We start from the raw sequence: 24,484 nt of genomic DNA, 5'->3' as shown, positions 1-24,484 counted from the left end.
AATCTTTAGAGAAGATCACTTTTGTAACCCTCGTCCCGTATGTGCGTTCGCGGTGCCAAATACTTTCAAGTTTTATCTTACAAGGGTGCGGAGGGCTTTAGCTTAAATTTTAAACTTAGTAATTTTAGTGGCAGAACTTGAACCTAAATTAAGCGCCCCTATTTGAGGCATACACAGCTGAAGAATGGAAAACTTAATTTTCGTTTATATACTTCAGAGGACGGATGCTTTGCCTAAAAGGTAATCTCTTCCTGGAAAGGCGCATCATTTGACGAGGAGGTGAAAGGCGTCATCTAGCCAGTAAGGACGAAGTTTACTGGAAGGACAACGTTTTCAAGAGGTGTATTTTGTTGTTTCAGCTATCTTACAATGAATCAACATGAATATACAGCACCTTGCTATACAACCCGAGCAAGCTTGTCCCCATAGCGAACTCCTAAAACTGTCTCACCAAAGAGGGCATTTACTGAGGCAATGTTTGGTTCTTACCGCAAAACGGCCTCATTGAGCAATGCTCGCTAAATGTGCCTGTAGATTCACTTCGTGAGTCTCATGTACAGATTTCCCGCACGTAGTAAACTTCGATGCACTATCAGCTCTAATTGCCGCAAGAAACTCCTGCTCTTGTCCGCGATACGCGTGCACGTACTTTAACATTTTTCTTCCTACGGCAGCTGTGTCTGTCAAGCATTAAACTTGTACCGCAACATACCATTGAGAAAAAATAGGTCCTGTCTGCATGGTTCAGGTATCAAGATTTTGCCGTTCCGTTCAGGATTGTCCCTCTGATATTATGGAGAAATTATGATTGTCTAGTTGAATAACGTGGCTACGCAAACGCATGGGAAACGACCTTTCTTTGCGCAAGATTTTTGCAATTCACGCAGCAGTGCCACATGGATGTCGATGCAAATTGAGGGCAGGGACTTTCGTACTAGAAGGAAATTGTGGCAGCCACAACCCATATTACTTTCTGGAGCGAAAACGGTGACCACTCTAACGTGGTGCCAGCCGGTCACATGTGCAGCAGAATTTACACATTGCTTGTTGTAGATGAATTATTTTATTATAGTGAAGTAACGTCACTTGCTCGTTCGTGGCATCTACCGTTTACGTTCGATCAATAATTTTCATTTCAGGGGGGCAAGACGGCTGAAGAAGTGGCCATCACCCTGGCCACTCTACATCCCACCTGTCACACCATCATGTGTGACCCTCGCTCAGCCGTCACAAACTTCTGCAAAGATCGTACTTCCCCCAAAGGTCTTCGCATCCCGTGGCAGGCACCACATTCTACATACTGCATGATCTCCCTTACATGCATCCCGGCCCATGCAGGCCCTGTCCACCAACACCTCCCCAATCTCCCCCAGGTCACCCACTCCATTGCGCGAGGCCTAGTCAACTGCGCTGGAGTCACTGGACACGAGTTGGACACCAGAAACAATGTGACCACCTATAACGATCTTGCCATTTACTTTAGTCGCCGAACCTTCTCCCACGTCACCCCAAATTCAGCCGTACGAAGGACCTTGCCTCTGCTACAAATAAACACGTACCCTTCACCCGCCTGCCTTCGCCTTATATTCCCAGACGTTTACACTACCCTGAACTGCTGGTGCTGTGGTATTCACCCGGATACACTTCCACATATGCTTTGGGAGTGCCTAGTACAGTAAACACATATTAACACCATGACTCTCTCGTCGAGGTTGCATGAGGCTCTGCGGAGCTTTACCCTCGACGACCAAACTTGGGCGACCCAGCACGCCCGTGAGAGGGTGGCGAGGCAAGCTCTAGACGTCCCCTTATGGCAGGCTTACGCCTGGCCATCGTAAAGTGCTGGTCCTACAGTCAAATTTTACCCCCATACCCCCAGGGAGGCAAGAGGGTTCTGTGATGTTGGAGCCGCATGACTGCAAGCGGCCTAGGGGTGCTTACGGTTATGTTCCTCGAACTCGGTTGGGTGGAAAAGATTTTCGCGATGAGGCATTTTGGCAAGAAACCATCCTGTTGCTTTACACGAAGGATCTCTGTACAACAAAAAACACCCTGAAGCGAGCAGAAGTGAGCCTGTGCTAAAAGAGAGCACTGACGTCACTTATACGTGCCTTAGATGTCTAAGGCCAATCGGCGCTCGAATAGCTACATACCCAGGTCTAACCCCAATGTTGACTTCACAGATGTCGTCTTCACATTTAGCGGTGTAATTTGGCATAAAATAAAGGGGAAAAGTCTTTCTGAGTCACCCTCCGACAAACATCGTGTTGGCTTTGGTGCATTCTATGTAACCACTACGTGCGCCACGACTGCCAAGATCTCCCGGGGAAGCCGTAGCACTACTCCTGAAAGAAAGAAACAGTAATAATCCCATGTTCCTGTCTACAGCTTTTGGCAGGACGATGGCTTTACTTAAATTTCCTTTGATGATTGAGTGTCAGTGCAGCACGGGTCACTGCAGCCCCTTTTCTAGTGCTAGAATACTAGCACTTTAGTGTCGACATAGTGGCGCACTCTATCGTCGCTATTTTACAGATGGGTTTTGCGATTTACTTCGAGTTGCCCAAATGCCCAACGTTTTATCGGTTCTCTTTCATCCCTGGTGCAGAATGCGCATGCGCGATCATTCAACAACTTTCGGCCTCAGAAAGACGCTAGTACTCCGGAGCATGAGCATCAGGCATGGCTGAACAATTAGTTATTTCACGGTATAGAACGCAATAGATGGAAACGCGATAGCATTCGAAGGTTCCTGACTTATTCTCACGCTTCGCAGCAACTGCAACTAATGCAACTGTAATGTTTACCGGAAAACGCTGGCGGTGAATGCTATGCACGAAAAGGTGCCTTCTGGTAGAAACGCCGCCTCTTGCGTGAGCCGATTCCGGAAGTTGCGCACAGCCACGCTAAAAAAATATGGGGTTCTTGTTATATTTTGGCACGTTTACTATTTCAGTCTCAGAATATTCAACATGGCAGACATGCGCTGTCGTTGTTCACGACATTTATTTGTGGGCTAACATTCTAAAAACTCCTAAGAATAACCTTGTTAAGAATGTAAGACAAGGTATGAGCAACTTTAGTGACAGAATGGTGTGGCACTATGAGCCACGTATACAGTAAGTCTTACAGCAAAGCGTGGTATGTACATGTACTTCAATAGGTAAAAAACGAAAGGTGGTTAACCGAGGAGCCCACATTTTATTAATCACAAGTGGGCAACAAACGATGATGCCAAGTACCCCATAGGTTAAATTACTTTTGCTTACTAAATGAAATAAAAATAATAATTATTTCATGGAATTGAAACTGTATGAAAAAGCAACTTGCCGCAGGTGGGGAACGACACCACGTCTTCGCATTACGCGTGCGATGCTCTATACAGTACGAAAATTTTCGCTCACGGGGACGCCGGCGCAGGACGCCGACGCCAACAGCGCATTTTCTGCCATGCGGGAGGCCCTTAACGCTGTCGTGATAAAATTTCTCTTTCCACAAATGAAATACAATACACGCAAAAGACGGGTCACCTGGGCGAGTGAACATAGCGAAAATACGCAAAAGAAACGAAACAATGCACGCTGCATGCTGTTAGATATGGAGCTGGTTCCTGCGATTACTTCGAATTCCCCAGACCACATCGGATTGCAGCACAGCTAATTGAGGAATGCAGAAGCAGGAAAGCGCATTCCAGAGAAGCGGCCGAGCAGACAAGTTTAAGGCAACGAGTTTACATGCCAACAAGTTCGTGCGCCGCCGGGATTAGCAGGTGGGCATCCGACAATGAAGCAGGTGCAGCCCTCCCCTTCTCTTTGTTCGAAGTGCATTGCCAGTCTGCGATGCAAGACCGCAGCAAGCCGCCAGGTGTGACACCACGACACGGGCGCCTACCATTGGCTGAAAGTGGCGTCATTGGAGTTGACTCTCCCATTGGTCAAACATGACGTGACTTGCAGTGCTCGAAGGGTTTATAAGAAGCCTTCCAGAGAGACCTGAGCATTCTGGGACATGCCCTGATTCCCTGATCCACCTCTCTCGAACTTCTTGCCGCGGGCCGCAGCGTCCGAGTTGCTGCCGGCCCGTAATGACTGTACGAATGTTACCTGACGTCTCACCTCCCTGTATATAATATGTACATAAATCCTCCCAAGTTTTGGGTTTTTCATCCCGAAGTCCGTCCTACAACCCCTACATCTGGTTGGCAGCGGTAGGATCGCCTCCGAATACATCAACTGGTGGCAGCGCTACGAATCAACCTTCGTCGAGAGAGATCGTAAGGAACCGGAAAAAGCGAAGAAGAGAGAGCCTTCGTCGAAAGAGGTCCGAAGAGACTGGGAGTTGCGAAGAAGGAGCGAGCCTTCGACTCAGGGAGTCCGGAGGAACCGGAACAGCGGACGAATGAACCGGATGGCAGGGTGCTGTAACCGTAAGTGAGCGCGTGGTTTTTTTCCTTATGATTCGCCAGACTCAAAGGTTGTGTGTTCAATTTTGATAGTTCTGGGAATCGGGAATTTGTTGCATTGTGTGTTCGCACAAATTAATTAAGGAAAACAGTTTTAACCACCATTCGGGGCAGCTGCCATGGATCTTAGAAAGTTGACGAGGTTGGATTTGTTGTTGGTGTGCGACGATTTGGGAGTTGAGGCGGACGAACGGATGGAAACGTCAGCTATCATAAAGGCGATTAATGATAGTGGCAATGATGAGAAAAGCATTGAGCTTGCTTGGGAAGTGATACAGGAGCCACGGGAGCGTGTGCGTCGTGTACGTTTGCGAGAGCGTCGTGAGCTTAGGAGTGAGCGTCAGCGTGAAGAACGCGAGAATGAACGGAAGCATGAGCTTCAAGAACTTACTCTTAGGTGTGAGCGTCACGGACGTGAGAATGAACGCGAACGTGAGCGAGAGGAAAAGTATGAGAGAGAGAAGGCAGCACTGATCAAAGAGATACAGTATTGTGATCAGTTATTGGCACAGAGAGAACGGCTGTCTGAGAATTCTCTAGGTAGTACAGAGCGAAATAATGAGGAAGTGTCTAGCGGACTTTCGCCAGAAGCCGACGAGAAGAGTAGTGCCTGTGAGATTGGCTGCAGATTCATAAGGGAAGGGAAAAGGCTAGCTGCTAACGATGCCTTAGTGGCAACAGAGGCCGTTAAAGGCCGCAAGGAGAGCGACGAGGTGCTGTGCCAACAGATGACTGTAGAGACAGCTAGGCCAGCTGCGAACAAATTGGCACAGTTACCGCGTGTGTCCGTCGCTAGTAAGGTTAGCGAGGTTGCTAGCGAAGAAAAGGGTACTGCTGACCCGATAGACACGAGCACCCATGTAGAGCCAGATGTGCGTGCAGAAGTGAAGTGCGAGCTGGACGATGCAGTTGAGAATAGTTCTCGGGGTGGCGAGCTCCGTAGCTCACGAGAGAACAACTGCATTGTCCAGGGATCGGTGCGGCTCTCCGCCAGTCTAGATAGCCTAGAGAGGGATGATTCAGTCGTTAATCATTCGGACTGTGCGCGTGAGACAGCGAGCGATACCGACGGGCTGTGTGCCGATTCACAGCGTGAGCTGGGCAATGTAGTAGAGGGCAGTTCGCAAGAGTGCGAGTTGTCTTACTCGAGTAAAGCCTACTGCATTGTGCCAGAGTCGGTTGAGCTGTCCGCCAGTCGAGGCAGAGTGAGAGTAGATTTAAATGTAAATCACCCAGACTGTGCGGGTAAGAGGCCGATCCGGGCCGACGAAATGTGTACCGGCCAGCACGAGGCACGAGAAGGCGACATGAAGGCTAGTGCAAAGAGAAAGCGCCTTAAAAAGAAGCGCGGTAAAAACCGAAAGTCGGTAATTAATGTAGCGCCGCAAAAGATGGCGAGAAACCCAAAAGGGCAGGGCGCGAGGAAGAAGGTGCGGTCGTCTAGGACGATGTTGACGCATCCAAAATGGTCGAGCCACCGGTAAAAGGGGGACCGCGAAGAATGTTCTGCGCGGACGCGGACAAAGGGCACGGGGCAGTTAAGCTCCTCGTCGTTCCGTAGTTCTTTTTATAGCTCAGCGTGCAGTTCGAAGAAACGCAAGGTGGTAGGACGAGACCAGGTGGGGAGTAGCGACGCGGTCAATCGAGTTTGTGTTGAAAGCGGGGCGCGAGGACGCAAATTGGCAGAAGACCGTAACGTCTTGGGGGAGCTGATAGTTAGTCAGCCCTTTTGTTGTCTCTCGGCAGCCAGAGTAGCTTTCAAGCCGCGACCACCGCGGGGAAGGCTCAGAGTATGAGTCAGACATAAGCGTTTGAAAAGGGAGGCCAAGAGAGCTTCCGTAGAGGTAAAACGTGTTATTTTTTTTATTTTGAGCATCGGAAAGTTTTCGCGATTTGAGACTGGGATTTCTTTCAATGTGTAAGGTTTGAGCTTTGTTTATGTTTTCGTTCGAGAAGCTCGAGATTTGAAAGACGCGTTTTTATGTAAACATGTAGTCTCGCGAGATGCTCATTAATAAGTAGATAGGCTTTTTTTGCGTGTGTGTGTGAGTAACCTGAAGGTCAAGGTTATCGTCGAAAGGCCTATGGTAAAGCGCGTGTGTTATTTAACCTTCTTTCTTTTTAAGTGTTGAATTTTCTAAGGTTAAGCGCGTAGATTTTCAGTGAGCGCATGAGTTGCACTGAGAGGCGTGCTTAGTTCCTTTAGCGCGTGTCCTGTGTGGACGGAAGGAAGCAGATTTATGACTGGGTTGCTAGTGTGCGTTGAGGGCAGCCGTATTCTGACTTCTTTAGTGAGCGTGCGTGGAAAGAGTTAGTAAAAGACGCATTATTTTAAGAGTTCTGCGGAGTGTGTAAGTCCCGCAAGTTTAATTGTTCGTTTACGTCACGTGTCCTGTAGGACTTTCAGGGAAGAAACGTGAGTAAGCGTAAATGAAAAGTTTGCCTACAACGCAAGTACGCGTTCTGTTTAGTGACCACAAGGTTAGTGCGCTTGTGATTACGTACTTGTGAGGTTGACCAGATTGTTCAGTGGCACCATTACGTGCGATATGTACGCCACTGAGATAGATCGGAAACATGCTGTTCGTGTAGTTAGGCCACTTAAGTTATGTTCGGCTGTTTTCATTTGTTGTTTGCATCGTCAACGACCCTTTTGTTTTGCAACAACAATAGTACTCTGGTCTTGTCGGCATTCGGGGAGAAATGGATAGCGGTTTGGAAGGGTGGTTGGAACTGTTTTGTCGAAATTGGGGAAATAAAAGATCAGGGTTGATTTTGACTCAGTAATAGTCTGGCGAGTCAGGGGTGAAGAGCCTGCGCTTACGCGTGGTGCAGCGCTGTGCTGTTTTGTTTGTTTGACGTCTGTTCTCCAGGGCCAAGGATCCCGAAGTTCGTCAAACGAGGCTCTACCCCAGTACCCTGCAGCTTCTTTCAGCGTTCCTCATGGCCAGCGAATTGATTTCACCGGCCATTCAGAACAACCGGGGCGAGGACGAGCTGTTAGATATGGAGCTGGTTCCTGCGATTACTTCGAGTTCCCCAGACCACATCGGATTGCAGCACAGCTAATTGAGGAATGCAGAAGCAGGAAAGCGCATTCCAGAGAAGCGGCCGAGCAGACAAGTTTAAGGCAACGAGTTTACATGCCAACAAGTTCGTGCGCCGCCGGGATTAGCAGGTGGGCATCCGACAATGAAGCAGGTGCAGCCCTCCCCTTCTCTTTGTTCGAAGTGCATTGCCAGTCTGCGATGCAAGACCGCAGCAAGCCGCCAGGTGTGACACCACGACACGGGCGCCTACCATTGGCTGAAAGTGGCGTCATCGGAGTGGACTCTCCCATTGGTCAAACATGACGTGACTTGCAGTGCTCGAAGGGTTTATAAGAAGCCTTCCAGAGAGACCTGAGCATTCTGGGACATGCCCTGATTCCCTGATCCACCTCTCTCGAACTTCTTGCCGCGGGCCGCAGCGTCCGAGTTGCTGCCGGCCCGTAATGTCAGTACGAACGTTACTTGTCGCTCACCTCCCTGTACCAAATGTAGAATAAATCCCTCCCAAGTTTGCGGTTTTCATCCCGAAGTCCGTCCTCCAACCCCTACAATGCTTCGTCGGTACCCAAGCAAGTAAAATATTATCGAATGAGAAAGAAATGTCATACAGTAGCCGACACAATGGCATGCTGAAGGGCAAGCTGGCGAAAGTTTCAAATACGAAGGTTTATGGCAACAGATATTTCTGTTGATTCGCGGGCAGGTCATCGTAATGGGAACTTTGGGTGCGGTACGTTTTTCCTTGACAACCACTAATTTTCCCACCTAGGATTGTATAAAGGATGCTGAACACGCTTAGCAAGCATCAACATTGCGGCAGTCAAGAAGAAGTACCGTTATCATTCATTTTCCAAGCAAGATATTGCATAAATAAAAGTATTTGTTAGACAGTGTCACGCAGCGGCAAAAGTGTTGCGAAAGTTGAGTTAAAAATTTACTTACGAGCTTTACGTATTTAAGTGAACAATGTCCCGATATGCTTGCACTGAACCTCAATGTTTATTGACAGATTTACTTAAAAAGCATTGAATGTACTAAACACGGTTAGCATTTAGAGCACATATTCCTCTACGAATGCTACATACTGTCACGTATATCCTTTCCTAAAGGTTGTAGCAAGAAATAAGTTAAATGGGGCAAAGCGAGAAAAGGCACGTAGGACAATAGAAGTCAGCAAATGCACAACGCTTCACTCTTGTTATCCTACGTGCCTTTTTGCTCTTCGCCAGAAGTTATGCAGCACCAACTAGCTCACCTGTCCGTTTTCTTGAGGAAATCAATTACTGGACTACACTTGTATCACCTAATGAGCTTTTGTGGACTTCCTGTGTGACATGCATTGCGGATGTAGACTGCTAGCCTTCTGAGAGACTGTTTTCCTTCTTACGCTGCAATCACCCTGTTGACGAGACTTTTCACTCTTGCTTACGCAATAAAAACAGATATAATTTACTTCATCAAGTTAACGTTGTCTGAGTCTCTAGCGTGTTAAAATCGCCTCGTGATGCTGTGTATAATGTATGTTCAACTGGCAAAGCTACAGAAAATACAGATAGCAGACTGAGGCGCGATGTATAACAAGCTCAAAAGCCATAGGCGTCTTAACTTTCCTCGATTTGTTCTCAATATTCACTTGTGTTTGCAGCGGCGGGAACATTTGTACCGCAGCAATTTTCATGAAGCAATGGAAGCACCAGTAAATGGCGACTGTCCCCCTTGTTATTCAAACGCTGGCGAAAACAGGAGCGCGAATCCGCTCACGGCTAGTGCACAGGGAAAATTGACTCGACTGCTGACTCGACTTGTTTCTGCTCGGGAACCTTATTTGTTGTGGCTCCATATTTGCAATTGTTACAAAGGTTTGGAACATGGTTTGTTCTCATCCATACACAACTACAGCTTGTAAAAGAGATTTTTTTAGGTGCGGAGTGGGCAGCAGCGTATATTTTTTAACGAAAGCACTAGTTTTAGTGCGGGGCGTGAAACGCTATTGATGACTGCGGAGCAATCACACAAAACTGTCGCAAATGTGTCGGGTCTGATTGAGATGCGACTATGCATGGCGCATGAGCGTTCGCGACCGAAGAACCGCGACATGTGCAAAGCAGTTGCAGTTCTGTATTGCTAAGGGTTAGCGAAGACAATACTGGAATTCGTGGGCAACACAACAAAGCAAGCACCACTCGTCAGGTGATAAAGAACTACCTGTTTTATGTCAAATGAGCTAGAGAATGCCGCAGCAGTCAGCAGAATCGTAGCCTCTGGGAATAAAAAAAATTACAGGGTTTTACGTGCCAGGATCACTTTCTCATTATGAGGCACGCCGCAGTGGAGGACTCCGGAAATCTAGACCACCTGGCTTCCTTAACGTGCACTGAAATCAAAGTACCGGGTGTTTTCGCATTTCGCACCAATTCGGCCACCATGGCTCGGATTCGATTCCGCGACCTTGTGCTCAGCAGGCCAACACTATAGGTGTTGGAATCATACGCTAGTTAAGGCTAACTTAGTTTTCCTACCTGCTGCGCTAAGAGGAGCGCTTCCACGAGCAACAATTTCTTCCCAGCAAGATGTGCTCTTCACTTTGAGGGAAGCACCAAAGAAAAGTAGCGATATCATCCAATAAATGCATTGTTTTCGTATTTGGTGAGGTTTATTTTGGGTAAATCATTTGGCGGAAAGCAAGAATGGGTAATAGGGGGCGCCTCTGCTGGAGTTCAAAAATTTGAACATAAGTGTCAAGCTAGTGGCGGACTCAAACGTCTAGTTTTTGTCCAGATATGCGGTATCATTTTAATCGAAACACCGAAGTGACAAATGTTTGATTAGTTTCCGTTCTTCTTTTGGCATTGAGTACGCATGCGCGGTGATTCAACAACGTGCAGCCGATAATACACACCAAGTACAGGACATCGAAAGAGCAGCCATGGCTGAAGACAGAAGCAACGAATGCACGCCTCTTGACTTAAGCATGAAGGACAAAACAACACCAAGTACAAGCCGTGACGGTACCCAGGAGGCTTCATCTACTTTGGGCGCATACACAACGTGAGCTTTGCCACTTGTAAATCTTTTTCGTTGAATACTGTTACCCTTAGACACGACCAACATATTAACCTTTAACATCTGTACATTTGTTCCCACCTGAAACGGGTCTTTTTTGCAGCCGGCTTGAGCTTTGAAATTGGTTGCTTTCTTAGATCAAGACGCGTCAACGCAAGGGCGATGAGAAAATATTGCCATGTTCAGCGCAACATCAGCGGTTTAGTGCTCAGGATAAGATTTTTCAGAACATGAAGCGAACGTATACTTACAGAAGAAAATATTTTCCATTGATGTATACTTCTTGCAATGCACACATGCGATGGAGTGCTATAGGTTAAAGTCCCGGGAACAATTGCGGATGGCACCACCGTATTTAGATGAAAGCGCACTGTAAAAATGCTCTTGTTTACTTGCACTTAGGGGCTCCTTACAGAACCCCGATGGTGAAACCTTTTGCGCAGTCCGCCTAAATTTGGTATGCGTTTTATCAGGTCATGGCTCTTGCACGAAAAACTCGGAATTAGTTCTAACCGCGGTGAACAATATGTATGCCGAACCAAAAGTGTTTTCTGGACAACTCGTCAAAGTGCGCAGTAATACTGTCATTTGCCAATTAACAAAAGAATGCGACAAAGTTGGTACTGACCGCTTAAAGCAATACTTTACTAAAAAGAAGGCCCCGTGCACGAAAAGCTGCTACTTGTTTTAAAACGATTGTTCTTCCCGTTGCATGTGTTCCTTAAAGGCAATAAATGCGCATTAGAGGAAAGCATACTTTTGCCGCTTGGAGTTCTGTGGCCAAAGAAGGTATGTGTTTCTGTTTTAATTGTTTTTTGACAACCTAAATTTAGATTACTTAGTTCAGATTTTTTTATATATAGCAAACTGGGGTGAGTTTGTACCACCGCGATAAAGAAGTGGGAAGTCATGGTATTATACGGTACCCTTTACCATTTGTGAACGAAAGCAGTTGCACGTCGCATTTCAGCTATATTCTAGCTAACAATTTCATCAGTCTTGGGAAATTTTTCAAGCGTTTTCAGAAGAATTTTTGTCCTTCGAAAAATTAACATAAAAGGAAACTTTGCATCGCTTGAAAACAAACGTTGAAAAACTGCATTCTAATTCATCATTATTTCATTCGAAGTGGTCATTTTGTTCGTAAGTATTCAAATTAATACTTGGCTAAGAGGCAGAAAACTGCTTGTATTCGTCAGAGCTAGTCAATTAAGCCTATAATTTCAAATATCACCTGAAATTTGATATATTCCTCATAGCTGCCTGATCCATGAGTCATGATTGTAATTGGCATGACAACGCCGCATTCACCACGGCGTTGCCGAAACGCATCAGGGAGCCACAAATACTAATTACTCTAACATTAGCGCTGGTTTGCATCCTAATATCAGACACCATCTGCACAGTGTCATTGTAATACTTCAACCTGTTTCATTGACGCAGAAACCCTTTCAGAGATGTTATTCAGAAATTATTCTTAGGATTCTGACACTGCAGCAAATGCCGCAAAAATTTTGCATAGCAAACTACATATGACACGTTGTAAGTACTTCAACAGGTAAACTGACAGTATTTGTGCAAGCCAAGGCGCCGTTTCGTCTAAGTTGAATGAGTGCTCTCCACCATGTATTGCCCCGAGTGTGCCGTTCATATTAGGCCAGCCAGCATAGTAGGTATTTATTGAGAACGAACCGTTGCGAGTAGTGCATTTACAAAACAGGACTTTGCTTTTTCTGAACCTTGGTTGTATAAAAGATAATTTCACCTTTATTTGTCACAGCTTGTAACTGTCTGTCCACTACTTCATTATTTGTAGGATTTCTGATGACACCTTGCAGCGCATGCCGATGACCGACGAGACTTGCAACGTCGACGGTATGTAGGCGATTGTCACTCGCCTTTACCACAAATATGGCAGATGGCTCCTACGGTTACCGTGGATGCGGCACACTTATAGTGAACAAAGATGCACTTTACCAGCGCCACCAAAGTGGTTTCCGCATCAGCCAGCTGATAACTGTCCTTACTAAGAAATTTTTGTTTTATCTTATATACGCAAATTCATGCGTCGCCTATGCAGTAGAAGTTTTTGAAAGAATTTGTTCTTTAATAGGTGGGCTGGTAAAGCACGCCCCTAGATAAGGGCAGAAGCCGAGAATGTTCATTCCATATAATGATTAATTCACTCGTAAATTGAATCATCGCTTGACCATTGGTCCACAATTTCATTTACCAAACAGAATCTCAGTGCGTTTGACCTGCTGGCAACTCGTTAATGTCTCCCTTATCCCTATCAAGCTGGATGACAAAGCAAGTGCTTTGAGGCGAATGCCGAGTGTGATGTGCAATTAGTCCGGCATTTCAGATGTCTATGCTGTGGGACGTTACGGTGCTATACCGTTTTAGGCAGAGTTGCAGAAATGTTCTCCAATAGCATGTTACGAGCAGAAGACATATCCCGCTGCTGCCGAATGCAGAAGTTACACCACAGAATTTGGGGCACCCGAAAACAGCCTATATTCGAGCTCTTCATTCTTTATGCCAAGAAAGCCAACACACAGCCGCAGCATAAACAACATCAAAAAATTATTGCAAATATACCGCGAGGACAAAAAAAAAGTATTGGTGAGTTTGTGCTCTGTTGCCATAAATTTTTACCAAATGTGCCAACAAGGCGCTTCTGAAACTTAAACATTATTCGTATTGAATTAGCAACAATCACAGTAGCCAACGATTTCCAATGAGGGTGCCATTACTTCCAAATTGAAATGCTTTGTTAACTAGAAAACTTACGTCATGCTGAAACACCGGCTTTCTGCTGAATTCAATTTTTTGTAAGGTGATTAGCCTTCCTTGGATGCGTCAAGCATTATTCGTTCTGCCCGTATCTACGCAACCTCTTTCGCAGGCCCGGCGAACGTCGCGACTTTAGCGGCAGGACTAAGTTGAGAATGCCACACAATAAAAAATGCGTTCCTTAAATTACGTCTATGATATCGCAGTGTATTTCATTCGAAGTCAAAGATAAAACTCGTATCTTTATTTCCGGTGGTTGGGAATCCGCGTATAATGTTTGCTGTGGCATACCAAGGCATAAACACCAAGGCATGTGGGTGTAGCAGTGCAGTCCACGTTCTTAGCCTACTTCTCCCCTTCATATTTTAAATAAAGGTGTAATTGACAATACGGCGTGTCCCTACAGTTCTTATGCTATTTGTACTGGCGTCGATGATCACCCTGGGGAGGTTTCTACTGTAACCACTGCCTTTCAGCACGTCTCGCGTTTTCCTTTTCCTTTAATGTCACGCAATTTCTGCGTACTTAAGGAAAACGTGCCCCTGCGTACAATCCTTGCAGCGCTATTCACACAGTCAACACTTTTAACGTACTTTACGCTTTCCGTTGCACCTTTGAGTGGCATTTCCACGTGAAATTGTACTTCCGCATTTCTTTCTAGGCTAATGTACTGTCTGCAACACGAATCTTACATATGCGCATTGAGCAAATCTTTCTGAAAGTTGTCCTATTGTGTACTGATAGCCTACGCGGGAACACTGGCGAGGACAGCCGTTTTCGCGCTCTTAAATAGATTCTAAACATGCATTGCTTACAGCCGTTGCATAAGAAATTCAGCTACAGGAGTAAATAAATGGGTATCGGAAAATCAGTATCTGAAAGGCGAGTAAGTCTTTGGATGGCGCACCTATCTTTAATAAAAGGACAATCAACTAAGGGCATACGTTGAAAAGCTAAAATACCTCGGTAGAAATGCGTCCTCTCAGTATGTCGTTCCCTTCGTCGGGCTATGCTGCTGCTCGCAATAGTTTAACAATAAGCAAGAACTTCTTGAGGCATCTAATGTGCTTATTATTGATAATACAGAATATAATACGGCAAGGGTATTACGCCCAAGAGAACGACGTCTTTTTTCAATTTGAGCACTGTCGTATTTTGCCCATTGTTTGAGATAAAACGTGATAAGCTTCAGAAGAATTCAACACTGCACAATCTTGATCGTGTTTGGCTTCCCCATCACCACGAAGCTCTGGCATGCCTTCAAGACATATTTGCAGAAAGAAAAACCACTGCGTATGGAAGCACAGCAGTAAAGTTGTCCTACCACTAAAAGCTTCTTGCCAAGTGCCTTAAGCACGAAATATTCATTTCCCATGAATGGCCCCTGCACTACGGCAAATGAACATCTTTAATAAATTTTTATGCTATACAGATGCCACTGACAATGGCAGCACAAGTTGCCTGCCCCTGGGGCCCACCAGGAACATCGATAACGTAAGGCCCAGCAGAAGCCGCGCTGGCATGGAGGAAGCATCAGCCAGTTTTGAAGACGGTGCCACGTAAGTTCCCATTTAGAAACGTTCCATTACAAGGGAAGTCAGAGACGACAGGGATGGATACCAGTGTAACAATCATGCCCATACTCGGTAATTTCTCCTTGGGGTGGGGCTCGCTCTGATGGCTGAAACAGGCACTGCGTTGGCACTTTTGAACGTGCGGCCGGCGCGGCAGGCTTTGACAAATGTCGTGGTTCAACAGCGCGACCAGAGATCACACGGCTCTCTGCACGCCCCATGCCACAACCACGAAGCTATACAAGGTCGCCCGATATTCCATGCTGTTAACACGCCGCACTTGGCGGTGGACTTGCTGGTTGGTAGCCTGCTTACTCACTCCCTGTTACGGAATATGTAAAGATTGTGAAGGAAAGATGCTCATCGCAGCCGAGGCTCACGAAATGAAACAGTGTTTTTGTTTTCCTGTAAAATTCCTGCAAGAATTACGCTGGAACTGACGCAGTTGCGCGAGGGATAAATGTTGCGATAACTTAACTGACAAATAGCAACTGCTGTTCAGACAATATTGTGTCGGCGTAAGAAAGAACCTTTCGCTCAGGATCTACGACCTTAGTACATTGGAAAAGAGGCATGAATGTGCTTGGCAACATACCATACGGGTATTGAAGCTGGTGGCATTTAAAGGAATGTGATATCATAACTAAAGCTGTTGCATTTTAGATTCGTCAAATACTTGAGAGAACGTTGAGAAACTCAAATAAAAAATTACATCTTTAAAACTCTGCAATGATAACACCGCCACGGTACAATCAACTACATCAAATAGCACATTGAAAGCGCTCAAAATTCACGTATTACACACCGCTATGAGATTGTCTGTGTTATGGGTAGATCATTCGCCAGTATTCGGACACATTATATCGATTTCAAGAAAGTTGCAAAAAAATATAAAGGAAGTTGCCCGCTTGGGATGCTCCACGATATGTAACTAGTTTAACTGCGATATATATTTTTTTCGCTTAGTTAATTTTGTAAACTCTACCCAGCAGGGGCGTATGCGCTAGCAGGCATTTGGTGTGTTGCGACACCACGTACTCGAGCACATGGGGGTTGGACCCTCCCGCGTCTAACCGTGAGCGGCTTTGCCGGGTGCGGAAAAAGGGGATCCTGGGGCTTGAGCCGATGTCGGGTGTTTGGACCTTTACGGCCCCTTGGCGGAGGCAACATATCTCTTCAGCCTCGGCTTCACATAGACGGCACCCCTTGACTGACCCACCCGGGGGAAATCGGTAGTTTTGGTTTCCTGTCCCCCTCTCCATTCTGCATCTTTCTCTCCTCCTTGTAATCTTTCCTGTCTTCTCCTCTCTTCTATTTACTTCCGACTTTCCTGGCAGAGAGGGTTAACCTTGTGTGGGTGGCCAATCTTGGGTACTCCGTATTGGGTTGTAGTAGCACCGTACAGCTGGCGAGGGCTTGTCTTACTCGTAAGACTTGCTCCGGCCCCATGTTGGGCTCGGTGATGGGCGGGTGGCACTGCTGCTGAACACAACCACTTTCCTGCTGCCGAACTCAACCACTTTCCTTTGATTGCGCTCTAAAAAGAGCGCGCAACGATGCAACGTTTCAATTCTTTCTGAAGAACAATAAAGAACAGTTCCCTTGTAACAAGCAATCCACAGTGCAGGCAACAAGTGCGTGTTTAAATTATCCACCTTCTTGGTGGCGAAATGCCCCGCAAGCACTATAGGACCTGGCTACAAAGCCACAAATATGTCCAATGGAGACATTCTCTTTGAATTGAAGGATAAAATGTAACATTATAAAATTAATAATTTGGAATGCATTGGCGATGTAGCCGTCACTGCGCCAGCACAGCGAACCATGAACACGAGCCGTGGAGTAATCTCTGAGGACGACTTCTTGGACCGTAGTAACGAAGAACTGCTTGAAGGTTTCCAGGAGCAAAATGTGATCAAGGTAGAAGGAATCCTAATCCGCAGGAAGAATGAACAACTTCCAACAAAGGACAGTGTACTAACCTTTGGTACTAGTGTGGTGCGTAGTACATTGGATGCAGGCTATATCAAAGTACGTGTTAGGCCGTACATCCCAAATCCTCCACGGTGCTATAAGTGCCAGAGGTATGGGCACGGATCCCAGACATGCCAAGGAAGGCAGACTTGTGCGAAATGCAGCTCGAACGGTCATCCATCAGGCACTCGCGACTTATCTCCACATTGCGAGAACTGTGATGCAACCCATCCAGGCTACTCCAGGACATGCCCTAAATAGAAGAAAAAAAAGAAATCATTCCGCTATGAGTCAAAGAAAATATAACATTTCACGAAGCAAGGAAACGCCTTTCATACTTAGATAAAACGAGCTATTCCGAGGTGGCGCGACGGGGGGAGCGTCACGAACGCCTCGGGAGTCTACCGCGGTCACTGATAGTGGTCCGGTAATTACTCCGGCTGCCCTCCTTGGTGGCAGCAGCAATTGCTGCTCAATCATCATCGAAGGTGGGCCTGCAGACTTCAATTCCGCAGGTTCCAAGGCTTAACCAAACTCCACGGCCTGGGACGCAAGTCTCAGTGCCTAGTTCACGATCCTCCAGTGCCTCCGAGCAGGTTGTGGAGCTCGATCAAAAATCCTTGGCCTCATCGATGGCCAAAGATCAGCGCTTTCACAAGCGCGCTAGAATATATAAAATACCTGTAACTGCTCAAAGAAAGGGACCGCTAACTTAAACAGTTACCGTCTTAGTATTCATATCTATCCATCTTTAACACGTGCTCTTGAACACACACAACAAAAATCTTCCCCGACATGACTACACAAATAATTAATTGGAATGCCAGGGGCCTATTTAAGAATCTAGATGATGCCAAAGGTCTAGTAGAGTAATATCAGCCACGACTGTTCTTTGTTCAAGAAACAAATTTAAAGTCTACACACAAGAACTTTTTAAGACAGTGCATAATTTTCCGTAAAGATAGAAATATTGGCAATTCTGCTTCAGGTGGTGTGGCAATCAAAGCCCAAAAGTCAGAAGCATGCCGGCATGTATAACGCCAGAGCTCAATTGAAGCAGTGGCTGTTCGGGCTATATTATTCAACCAACTTATAACTATTTGCTCCATATATATATATATATATATATATATATATATATATATATATATATATATATATATCGCCTGATGAACGGTTTCACAAAGCAGAATTTGAAAAGTTGATTGACCAGCTTCCCGAACCCTATATAGTAATCGGAGACTTCAATGGTCACAGCACATTCTGCGGTGAGTCAAGATCTGAGCATCACTTCTTCCATACCAGGGATGGAGAATTAGTAATTCATATGGGAGCGATCCCGTCCCAACACTCCTAGAAACAACAAAGTCGCACGATGGACCAGCTTACCCCAAAAAGTGTGAACTTCATAGTGCCGACCGGTTGAAATTTAGAAACCTATGTAAATGGTCCCTTGAAGTTGTGGACCACCTAGGTGTAGAGGAACTCACCAAGTAAATCACTGAATATATCCTCTGTTCTGCTAAAAACTGCATACCTCAGTCCTGCACAGATTAAGTCAATCTAAAACAGTGGTGGAATAAAGACTGAAACACCAAAGAAACGCCAGAAAAAAGCATGCAGTAGATTTTCAACTACCCAACAACAGAAAATCTAATAGAAATTAAGCGGTGCAAAGCGAATGGCCGCCGTATCCTCCGAATATCCAAAAGCGAAAGCTAGACACGCTACGTATGTTCCATAAACTCATACACGGATGTTAGCAAAGTGCATAATAGGGATAACTAAAAGGACAACGCGCAAATCCTTTTCGTCTCATTGCTGGCTCTAGCGATACAATAGAAGATAAAGCAAACACTCTTTGTGAGCACTTTCATAGGGTATCAAACTCCGAAAACTATAGCGAAAAGTTCTTACACCAAAAAAAATATATGAAAATATTCATTTGCGTCTAAACAAGTTGTCATCAGAAGGATACAACAAACAACTAACATTCCATGAACTCAAGCTTGCCCTAGGCTCTTGTGGCAGCTCAGCTCCACGCTCTGACGTAATAACATGAAATATTTATTTGTTTATTTATTTATTTATTTATTTATTTATTTATTTATTTATTTATTTATTTATTTATACACATACCTCACAGGCTCCAACTGGAGTATTGCGTGAGGGGGTAAGAGAAAAATGTCGAAAACAGGAGCAAGAAACATAGCTAACAACAAATCAAACAATGAAAAAAAGAAAAAAGTTGAATCGAAATACGCCGAACAACATCAAGCAAACGAAGAACAACAAAAACACTCTGGACGAACAGAAACGCGCATGGCTCATCCAATTGCTGCAAAGAACTGCAAGTGCATGTCAAGTGATATGCTGTCCACAGAATGACAGTCAAGTGACATGGTACAAATGAAACGTGTGCGCATAATACGGAATCAATTTTTTAAATGTTTCTCTAAACGTGACATTCCTCCCACCTTGGGAACAATGTCTAGTCACCTGTGACTTGTCCTTTACTGAGCTTAACAAAAAGAGTTGTCCAAATTATCAACAATCTGCCTGGTGAGACCGTAAACTGCATCTTATGTCTTTACAATGAGATTTTTGCAGCTGGTCATGTACCGTCATCTTCGAAGGAGGCAATAGCCCTGCCAATACTGAAAGACGACTAAGACCCTTCCTTAGTTAACAATTACAAACCAACTGCAATCCCTAGCTGTTCGCTTAAAGTATTTGAAAAAATTATTACCCGTCGCCTTGTGTTCTTTTTGGAATATAATAGTATCGTGGTCCCTCACCAATCTGGCTTCCGAGGAGCAAGCTCGACAACTGATAATCTTGATCTCCATGAGTCATATATACGTGACGCATTTGTACACAGCCAAAACTGTCTATCTGTATTCTTTGAGCTTGAGAAGGCATATCGTACTGCCTGGCAATATGGTGTTCTGCAACACCTGTCATCCTATGGAATTTGTGTTTATATGCTGAACATATTGCAAAATTACCCATCTGAAATCTGAATTGGCAACGTACTATCGCGCACTTTTGTTCAAGGAAACTGCGTACCACAGGGAGGAGAGCTAAGTTGCACACTTTTCTTAATTAAAATGAACTCTCTCCCCTCTGCTATACCATTCATGGTGTCTTATTCTGCCTATGTGGACGACATCCAAGTCAGCTTTAAATCCTGCAATCTGTCCATGTGTGAACGCCAGATACAGGTAAGTGTTAATCGGCTCGTGGAATGGGCAGAGGAAAATGGGTTTAGGTTCAGTGCAGAGAAGAGTACCTGTGTGCTGTTTTGCAGACGAAGACGGGTATTTCCTGACCCATGCATAACGATGAATTGAAGAAGCCTACTAATTAGAAAGGAACAAATATTTATAGGCGTAAATTTTGATAGTAAGCTAACCTTCATGCAACATATAAAATAGTTGAAGCTTAAATGTCTTAAAACTATGAACCTTTTAAACAATTTATTTCACCAGTCGTGGCGAACAGATAGGTATTGTCTCCTATCTTTCTTTGAAAGCCTTGTGCTGTCGTGCAAAGACTTTGGATATATTGTTAACCAGTCAGCTTCAAAGGCAGCACTTAAGCTACTCGATCCTATATATTACTTAGGTATCCGCCTAGCACTTGGTACCTTCGTACAAGCCCTGTCCAAAGCGTCTATGCAGAGTCGGATCAGTGGCCACTGGATTATCAGCGCACATATCTCGGAGTCACCTATGCAATAAGAACGATGTCGTTAAAACAACATCCATGCAATGCACTCATATATGATCAGTACTAAAACCAGCAGTACTTCAACCGGCCGTATCACGCCCCGCCGTTCCCATTAGCAGTAATGTCTGTTGCTGAAAAACTTGCAATAGTTTTCACAGATCTGCAGGAAAGTGACTATGGTGAATTCCTCCCACCTTGGGAGCAATGTCTAGTCACCTGTGACTTGTCCTTTACAGAGCTTAACAAAAAGAGTTGTCCAAGCATCCTTATTCAGCAACATTTCATGGCCCTTGAAGACAAGTACAGATCTATTGCATTTTTCACTGATGCTTCAAAGTGTGCAAATTCGGTATCATGTGCCACCCATGGCCCAAACTTCTCAAACTTTAGAACTTTGCGCAACCATAGCAGCATCTTTACAGTGGAAGCATACGGTATTCTGATCATTGTTGAGTATATAGTACACCACAAGATACAAAAGTCTATAATATACACACATTCTTTAAGCGTTGTCACCACCCCCCCTTCCTGTGGCAAAGCAAGCCGAAACCCCTTATTAAACAAGCTCCTTCAACTAATTCAAGTTGAATCACAGAGTGGCTTGGTGCCAGGCCACTGTGATCGCAGGCAATGAAATGTCGGACAAAAATGCTGGACAAGCGTTTCATCGGGATACAATTGATGTAAGCTGTATACCTAGTGCAGGCATGAAACCTGCGGTACGAAAAGCCCTCCGTAATCATTGGCAAGCTGATTGGGACAGGGTAGTCGAAAATGGGCTGCACCTTATAAAACCGCAGTTAACCAAATGCTTCCCGCTGAAGCTTGATCGACTCACCCAAGTCTGGCTGGCACGACACAGAAAAGGACACATTTGTGGCACATACAAATGCCTCTAGACTGCAACTGACCCAACGACGTGCACACGCTGCGGTGAGAACTTAACCGTCTTACATGTCCTGAGTCAATGTACTCAACTTCACCGAGAGCCATTGGCTCAGTTTATGGAACTTTACTCACACAATATACCCCCCCATCCCGGCATGATCTGATCAGAGGATGCACTTTTTAACTTCAAAAGAACGCTTATAATTTTCTTGCACAAGTTAACTTTCTAGACGTCATCTCGTATCATCCTAAACATGAGATTGTGCCTCACAGGAGAGATATGGTCTGACGCACAAAAGTAAGCCTGAGCTCTCGCTCCTCTTGCGTACGGAAGAATTGTAAAGCTAGGGACACGGACAATCCCCAATAATTGATCATCTGTGCCTATAACCAATGAATGTAAGGCCTTATACTCATCTTAGTAAATATTTTAAAATTGATGCGCAGCTATATGTAGACATAGTTTATGTGAAAGCGTCTATACAGCTTTTATTTTAGGTCCTGTTCAAAAACTCACAATTTTACTAAACCAAGCCACATGTCCTGTCACGTTTTGGCCTTAGATGCCCTAGCGCCAATAAAATTCAACCATGATCATCATTATCAACTTTGTAAATTCTAAGCTTCAATTATTTTTAAGCTTAGCTAGTTGATCATTTTTCCCACTTGCAAGCCTGAATAAAAGTTTTGATGGATAATTTGGCGCAGTCTAAGTGGCTCTATCGAACGAAATTTCGTTATTTGAAAGTTGTCATTCTAAACTAAATAATCTGGTCTGGATGCCGGCCAAACTGTAGTGATTAGAAACGACGTACAAGGTAACACCACACGACTCGAACCAAACTATAGCATTGCCTGAGCCATGTGAACAACCGTAACAAGAATAAATACATGTATACAAGTAAAAAGCATATTACCGCAAGAATGGCGACCAATGTCCATGTACTGCTTGGCGCAGACATTTCAAGCGAGCAGCAGGATGTACAAAAGACACACTGTATGCGCCGTCTCTGTTCGACTGCCCGTTGCATTTTTCTTCACTAAACGGTAGAAACGCTGTAGCACCAGCATTGCCTTAACTCAACGCTTTGCAGCGTTCATTACCTTATTGAGAAAAAAAAGAAAATACTTCTTCGGTAGCACATTTCATCCATTATAAATTAAATCACTGAAGTATTTGATGTTTTTGTGCCTGCTACGTATGGGGGGAAATGATTATGTGTGTGTCGTTCTCATGATGCCCACGGCACGAACGGCGTGCAGTTCGAATGCGACTCAAATAACATATGACTTCGTACAAACCCTGCAGGAAAACTTGAACCCGGCAGTTTTTCTTCGTATTCAATGTGTAGGACTTTAGTTAAGGCGTATGACGTACAACGGGTAGTCATTCCACCTACACATGTCAGAAATGACGAGAATAGTTCGCCTCTGCGCCATTTCCGTTTCTTAAATCGAGAGCCTCAATAGGCTAGTTTCAATGGCTTCTACCCGCAAAAAAAGCGCGTCTTGTGAGAGCGAAATATCAGGAATGGCTCACACCCCATAAGCAAGCAAGCAATTAATGGCTGAATATGAACCAAGGAAAGAAACGAACGAACGAGCGACGGAAAAAAAGAGAGCCAATGAAAACAAGAACGAAATCACCTTTAGGAATGCATTAGGTTCCCGCATGTGACGTTGAGGAGGTCAACCTACAGTGCCAAAAGTTTACTTCGTACGGCAGCTCACTATGTCTGACCCGTCAGATCGTACAATTTTAGGCATTACCATTTATAGCAGGAGGCTTTCTTCTTCAGGTGTTAGTAGAGTGTAACATGCTGCTGAACCTTTGTACTCTTCCTAGCGACAATCTTTCCTGGAAAATTCACCGACCATTAGGATAGCCCATAAAGTGAAATTTTAGAGCAGCTGTGTACGTGTTTTAGAGCGCAGCTCTTTGGCGTCCGTTCCTGGGTTTCGCGTCGTCATCGGCGTTGTCGTCGGCCTCGTAACCAGCTCCGCCCCCTTTTCATCCCCCCAGCGCTAGCAGCGACCGACTGATACCGCTGGATGCCGCTGACGCCGCTAGAGAGTCAAGATAACGTGACTGCATAGAACACCGTCGCCGCCATGCAGAAAGAGGAGAAAAGGGTCCCCCCCCCTGTTCTTGTGTGGCGGATAGGGTGCTCTTCAGTTGCCGACGCGCCAGGTATTTCACGTAGGCCCCGGCACGTCGACGAATACGTGACCACCGTCCCACGACTAGACCTGGTTCTTAGCGCTGCGGAAGCGAGGGTATCATATTGTTTGGGTCGGCATCGGCGGCGTTGCCCCTGAAACCAACTCCGCAGCTGGGGTTGACTCACTATCGGCGTCAGCGGCATCAGTCAGTCGCTGCTATCTCTTCCCTCCTCCCTTTATCGTGTTGTCCGCTTGATGCGCGCGCTTCTGCCCCCATCGTTTGCCGCTGGGTGTACACGCCGCGCCCCTCCCCCCTCTTTCTGCGAGTCTCCGGTTGTCAAAGCGCCTGCTCGAACTTAATTCCTTTCTTCGCTCCTCCTCCAATGCAACCCCTGTGCGGTGGCAATCAGAGAGCCAGATCGGTGGCGGCGGATCTGTATATGTGCACCGCCCGAGCCGAAATTGCGTGAAACAGCTAATTTGCTGCGCTCAAATTTCGCATTAGGAAGTACCGTACTCGTCGGTAATTTTTTTTATTACGGGATATATTCAGGCAAATATTTTGAGAGATACAAATAGCAGAGGTCAAGCGCGATGGCTATTGTAAATGACTGATCGAAGGATCTAGTGTAATAGCTGGTGCTGTGTGGCTTCCATAAAATACGCGCATAAACTGAGATTGGCAAACAATTGCAGACCAATACAATCGAAGCATGCAATTCATCATGCGAAAGCGAGAGCCCACACGAGCTCATCATAGCTCGAAATGAGCGCTCTGGCTG

At 45.4% G+C, this 24,484-nt stretch overlaps 1 protein-coding gene across 1 annotated transcript in view; it reads left to right on the top strand.

Moving 5' to 3' along the window:
• Nucleotides 1–24,484, top strand: part of LOC135919777 (zinc finger and BTB domain-containing protein 14-like) — a 115,159-nt gene that overhangs the window by 88,246 nt on the left and 2,429 nt on the right. The window lies entirely within an intron of this gene.

The sequence above is a fragment of the Dermacentor albipictus genome, chromosome 9 (genome assembly GCF_038994185.2).
Source record: "Dermacentor albipictus isolate Rhodes 1998 colony chromosome 9, USDA_Dalb.pri_finalv2, whole genome shotgun sequence".
Taxonomy (NCBI): domain Eukaryota; kingdom Metazoa; phylum Arthropoda; class Arachnida; order Ixodida; family Ixodidae; genus Dermacentor; species Dermacentor albipictus.
This window is presented reverse-complemented; position numbering and strand designations above follow the sequence as displayed.